The sequence below is a fragment of the Rutidosis leptorrhynchoides genome, chromosome 11 (assembly GCF_046630445.1).
Source record: "Rutidosis leptorrhynchoides isolate AG116_Rl617_1_P2 chromosome 11, CSIRO_AGI_Rlap_v1, whole genome shotgun sequence".
Lineage (NCBI taxonomy): Eukaryota > Viridiplantae > Streptophyta > Magnoliopsida > Asterales > Asteraceae > Rutidosis > Rutidosis leptorrhynchoides.
Window position 1 is genome coordinate 262,020,535 of NC_092343.1, and position 7,032 is coordinate 262,027,566.

Here is a 7,032-nt window from a genome sequence, read left to right on the forward strand (position 1 = left end):
AATATGAAGAAAAAGCTTTTATAAATGAGTTCATATTATGCTACGAAATACTAGTAACTACTCTTAATATTCTGTATGATTAACTTGTTCCATTTAACTATTTTGAAGGAAATGGCACCGACTACTCGACACACCGTGAATATGAATGAAGAGGAATTCCGTACTTTTCTAGCTTCAAACATAGCCGCAGTACAGGCTGCGCTACATACCAACAATAACCTTGGATCTAGCAGTACGGGAAATCGTGTAGGATGCACCTACAAAGAATTCACTGCCTGCAAACCTTTGGAATTTGATGGAACCGAAGGACCGATCGGATTGAAACGGTGGACCGAGAAGGTCGAATCGGTGTTTGCCATAAGTAAGTGTACTGAAGAGGACAAAGTGAAGTACGCTACGCATACCTTCACAGGTTCTGTGTTAACATGGTGGAATACCTATCTAGAGCAAGTGGGACAAGACGATGCGTACGCACTACCGTGGTCAGCATTCAAGCACTTGATGAACGAGAAGTACCGTCCCAGAACCGAGGTCAATAAGCTCAAGACAGAACTTAGAGGGTTACGAACCCAAGGATTTGATATTACCACATACGAAAGACGATTCACAGAATTGTGCCTATTGTGTCCGGGAGCATTCGAAGATGAGGAAGAGAAGATTGACGCGTTTGTGAAAGGATTACCAGAAAGAATCCAAGAAGATATAAGTTCACACGAGCCCGCCTCCATACAACAGGCATGTAGAATGGCTCACAAACTCGTGAACCAAATTGAAGAAAGAATTAAAGAACAGACTGCTGAAGAGGCCAATGTGAAGCAAGTCAAAAGAAAGTGGGAGGAAAACGGTGATAAGAATCACCAATACAACAACAACAGCAATTACAACAATAATCGCAACAATTATCCCAACAATCGCAACATCAATCGCAACTACAACAAACGGCCCAACAACAACAACAACAACAACAACAACAGCAACTACAACAATCATCCCAACAACAATAATAACCGCAACAACAACAACAACAATCAGAAGCAGCTATGCCAAAGGTGTGAAAAGAATCACTCGGGGTTCTGCACCAAATTTTGCAACAAGTGTAAAAGAAATGGTCATAGCGCGGCGAAGTGTGAGGTCTACGGACCAGGGGTTAATAGAACGAAAGGAACAAATGGTGTCGGAACGAGTAATGGCGGAGCAAGTAGTGTCGGAGCAAGTTATGCCAATGTAGTTTGTTATAAATGTGGAAAACCGGGCCACATTATTAGAAATTGCCCGAACCAGGAGAACACGAATGGACAAGGCCGTGGAAGAGTTTTCAATATTAATGCGGCAGAGGCACAGGAAGACCCGGAGCTTGTTACGGGTACGTTTCTTATTGACAATAAATCTGCTTACGTTTTATTTGATTCGGGTGCGGATAGAAGCTATATGAGTAGAGATTTTTGTGCTAAATTAAGTTGTCCATTGACGCCTTTGGATAGTAAATTTTTACTCGAATTAGCAAATGGTAAATTAATTTCAGCAGATAATATATGTCGAAATCGAGAAATTAAACTGGTTAGCGAAACCTTTAAGATTGATTTGATACCAGTAGAGTTAGGGAGTTTTGATGTGATAATCGGTATGGACTGGTTGAAAGAAGTGAAAGCGGAGATCGTTTGTTACAAAAATGCAATTCGCATTATACGAGAAAAAGGAAAACCCTTAATGGTGTACGGAGAAAAGGGCAACACGAAGCTACATCTTATTAGTAATTTGAAGGCACAAAAACTAATAAGAAAAGGTTGCTATGCTGTTCTAGCACACGTCGAGAAAGTACAAACTGAAGAAAAGAGCATCAATGATGTTCCCGTCGCAAAAGAATTTCCTGATGTATTTCCGAAAGAATTACCGGGATTACCCCCACATCGATCCGTTGAATTTCAAATAGATCTTGTACCAGGAGCTGCACCAATAGCTCGTGCTCCTTACAGACTCGCACCCAGCGAGATGAAAGAACTACAAAGCCAATTACAAGAACTTTTAGAGCGTGGTTTCATTCGACCAAGCACATCACCGTGGGGAGCTCCTGTTTTGTTTGTCAAGAAGAAAGATGGTACATTCAGGTTGTGTATCGACTATCGAGAGTTGAACAAACTTACCATCAAGAACCGCTACCCACTACCGAGAATCGATGACTTATTTGATCAACTACAAGGCTCGTCTGTTTATTCAAAGATTGACTTACGTTCCGGGTATCATCAAATGCGGGTGAAAGAAGATGATATTCCAAAGACTGCTTTCAGAACACGTTACGGTCATTACGAGTTTATGGTCATGCCGTTTGGTTTAACTAATGCACCAGCTGTGTTCATGGACCTTATGAACCGAGTGTGTGGACCATACCTTGACAAGTTTGTCATTGTTTTCATTGATGACATACTTATTTACTCAAAGAATGACCAAGAACACGGTGAACATTTGAGAAAGGTGTTAGAAGTATTGAGGAAGGAAGAATTGTACGCTAAGTTTTCAAAGTGTGCATTTTGGTTGGAAGAAGTTCAATTCCTCGGTCACATAGTGAACAAAGAAGGTATTAAGGTGGATCCGGCAAAGATAGAAACTGTTGAAAAGTGGGAAACCCCGAAAACTCCGAAACACATACGCCAGTTTTTAGGACTAGCTGGTTACTACAGAAGGTTCATCCAAGACTTTTCCAGAATAGCAAAACCCTTGACTGCATTAACGCATAAAGGGAAGAAATTTGAATGGAATGATGAACAAGAGAAAGCATTTCAGTTATTGAAGAAAAAGCTAACTACGGCACCTATATTGTCATTGCCTGAAGGGAATGATGATTTTGTGATTTATTGTGACGCATCAAAGCAAGGTCTCGGTTGTGTATTAATGCAACGAACGAAGGTGATTGCTTATGCGTCTAGACAATTGAAGATTCACGAACAAAATTATACGACGCATGATTTGGAATTAGGCGCGGTTGTTTTTGCATTAAAGACTTGGAGGCACTACTTATATGGGGTCAAAAGTATTATATATACCGACCACAAAAGTCTTCAACACATATTTAATCAGAAACAACTGAATATGAGGCAGCGTAGGTGGATTGAATTATTGAATGATTACGACTTTGAGATTCGTTACCACCCGGGGAAGGCAAATGTGGTAGCCGATGCCTTGAGCAGGAAGGACAGAGAACTCATTCGAGTAAAATCTATGAATATAATGATTCATAATAACATTACTACTCAAATAAAGGAGGCGCAACAAGGAGTTTTAAAAGAGGGAAATTTAAAGGATGAAATACCCAAAGGATCGGAGAAGCATCTTAATATTCGGGAAGACGGAACCCGGTATAGGGCTGAAAGGATTTGGGTACCAAAATTTGGAGATATGAGAGAAATGGTACTTAGAGAAGCTCATAAAACCAGATACTCAATACATCCTGGAACGGGGAAGATGTACAAGGATCTCAAGAAACATTTTTGGTGGCCGGGTATGAAAGCCGATGTTGCTAAACACGTAGGAGAATGTTTGACGTGTTCTAAGGTCAAAGCTGAGCATCAGAAACCATCAGGTCTACTTCAACAACCCGAAATCCCGGAATGGAAATGGGAAAACATTACCATGGATTTCATCACTAAATTGCCAAGGACTGCAAGTGGTTTTGATACTATTTGGGTAATAGTTGATCGTCTCACCAAATCCGCACACTTCCTACCAATAAGAGAAGATGACAAGATGGAGAAGTTAGCACGACTGTATTTGAAGGAAGTCATCTCCAGACATGGAATACCAATCTCTATTATCTCTGATAGGGATGGCAGATTTATTTCAAGATTCTGGCAGACATTACAGCAAGCATTAGGAACTCGTCTAGACATGAGTACTGCCTATCATCCACAAACTGATGGGCAGAGCGAAAGGACGATACAAACGCTTGAAGACATGCTACGAGCATGTGTTATTGATTTCGGAAACAGTTGGGATCGACATCTACCTTTAGCAGAATTTTCCTACAACAACAGCTACCATTCAAGCATTGAGATGGCGCCGTTTGAAGCACTTTATGGTAGAAAGTGCAGGTCTCCGATTTGTTGGAGTGAAGTGGGGGATAGACAGATTACGGGTCCGGAGATTATACAAGAAACTACCGAGAAGATCATCCAGATTCAACAACGGTTGAAAACCGCCCAAAGTCGACAAAAGAGCTACGCTGACATTAAAAGAAAAGATATAGAATTTGAAATTGGAGAGATGGTCATGCTTAAAGTTGCACCTTGGAAAGGCGTTGTTCGATTTGGTAAACGAGGGAAATTAAATCCAAGGTATATTGGACCATTCAAGATTATTGATCGTGTCGGACCAGTAGCTTACCGACTTGAGTTACCTCAACAACTCGCGGCTGTACATAACACTTTCCACGTCTCGAATTTGAAGAAATGTTTTGCTAAAGAAGATCTCACTATTCCGTTAGATGAAATCCAAATCAACGAAAAACTTCAATTCATCGAAGAACCCGTCGAAATAATGGATCGTGAGGTTAAAAGACTTAAGCAAAACAAGATACCAATTGTTAAGGTTCGATGGAATGCTCGTAGAGGACCCGAGTTCACCTGGGAGCGTGAAGATCAGATGAAGAAGAAATACCCGCATCTATTTCCAGAAGATTCGTCAACACCTTCAACAGCTTAAAATTTCGGGACGAAATTTATTTAACGGGTAGGTACTGTAGTGACCCGAACTTTTCCATGTTTATATATATTAATTGAGATTGATATTTACATGATTAAATGTTTCCAACATGTTAAGCAATCAAACTTGTTAAGACTTGATTAATTGAAATAGGTTTCATATAGACAATTGACCACCCAAGTTGACCGGTGATTCACGAACGTTAAAACTTGTAAAAACTATATGATGACATATATATGGTTATATATATAGTTAACATGATATTATGATATGTAAACATATCATTAAGTATATTAACAATGAACTACATATGTAAAAACAAGACTACTAACTTAATGATTTTGAAACGAGACATATATGTAACGATTATCGTTGTAACGACATTTAATGTATATATATCATATTAAGAGATATTTGTACATCATAATATCATGATAATATAATAATTTAAAATCTCTTTTGATATTATAAACATTGGGTTAACAACATTTAACAAGATCGTTAACCTAAAGGTTTCAAAACAACATTTACATGTAACGACTAACGATGACTTAACGACTCAGTTAAAATGTATATACATGTAGTGTTTTAATATGTATTCATACACTTTTGAAAGACTTCAAGACACTTATCAAAATACTTCTACTTAACAAAAATGCTTACAATTACATCCTCGTTCAGTTTCATCAACAATTCTACTCGTATGCACCCGTATTCGTACTCGTACAATACACAGCTTTTAGATGTATGTACTATTGGTATATACACTCCAATGATCAGCTCTTAGCAGCCCATGTGAGTCACCTAACACATGTGGGAACCATCATTTGGCAACTAGCATGAAATATCTCATAAAATTACAAAAATATGAGTAATCATTCATGACTTATTTACATGAAAACAAAATTACATATCCTTTATATCTAATCCATACACCAACGACCAAAAACACCTACAAACACTTTCATTCTTCAATTTTCTTCATCTAATTGATCTCTCTCAAGTTCTATCTTCAAGTTCTAAGTGTTCTTCATAAATTTCAAAAGTTCTAGTTTCATAAAATCAAGAATACTTTCAAGATTGCTAGCTCACTTCCAATCTTGTAAGGTGATCATCCAACCTCAAGAAATCTTTGTTTCTTACAGTAGGTTATCATTCTAATACAAGGTAATAATCATATTCAAACTTTGGTTCAATTTCTATAACTATAACAATCTTATTTCAAGTGATGATCTTACTTGAACTTGTTTTCGTGTCATGATTTTGCTTCAAGAACTTTGAGCCATCCAAGGATCCATTGAAGCTAGATCCATTTTTCTCTTTTCCAGTAGGTTCATCCAAGGAACTTAAGGTAGTAATGATGTTCATAACATCATTCGATTCATACATATAAAGCTATCTTATTCGAAGGTTTAAACTTGTAATCACTAGAACATAGTTTAGTTAATTCTAAACTTGTTCGCAAACAAAAGTTAATCCTTCTAACTTGACTTTTAAAATCAACTAAACACATGTTCTATATCTATATGATATGCTAACTTAATGATTTAAAACCTGGAAACACGAAAAACACCGTAAAACCGGATTTACGCCGTCGTAGTAACACCGCGGGCTGTTTTGGGTTAGTTAATTAAAAACTATGATAAACTTTGATTTAAAAGTTGTTATTCTGAGAAAATGATTTTTATTATGAACATGAAACTATATCCAAAAATTATGGTTAAACTCAAAGTGGAAGTATGTTTTCTAAAATGGTCATCTAGACGTCGTTCTTTCGACTGAAATGACTACCTTTACAAGAACGACTTGTAACTTATTTTTACGACTATAAACCTATACTTTTTCTGTTTAGATTCATAAAATATAGTTCAATATGAAACCATAGCAATTTGATTCACTCAAAACGGATTTAAAATGAAGAAGTTATGGGTAAAACAAGATTGGATAATTTTTCTCATTTTAGCTACGTGAAAATTTGTAACAAATCTATTCCAACCATAACTTAATCAACTTGTATTGTATATTATGTAATCTTGAGATACCATAGACACGTATACAATGTTTCGACCTATCATGTCGACACATCTATATATATTTCGGAACAACCATAGACACTCTATATGTGAATGTTGGAGTTAGCTATACAGGGTTGAGGTTGATTCCAAAATATATATAGTTTGAGTTGTGATCAATACTGAGATACGTATACACTGGGTCGTGGATTGATTCAAGATAATATTTATCGATTTATTTCTGTACATCTAACTGTGGACAACTAGTTGTAGGTTACTAACGAGGACAGCTGACTTAATAAACTTAAAACATCAAAATATATTAAAA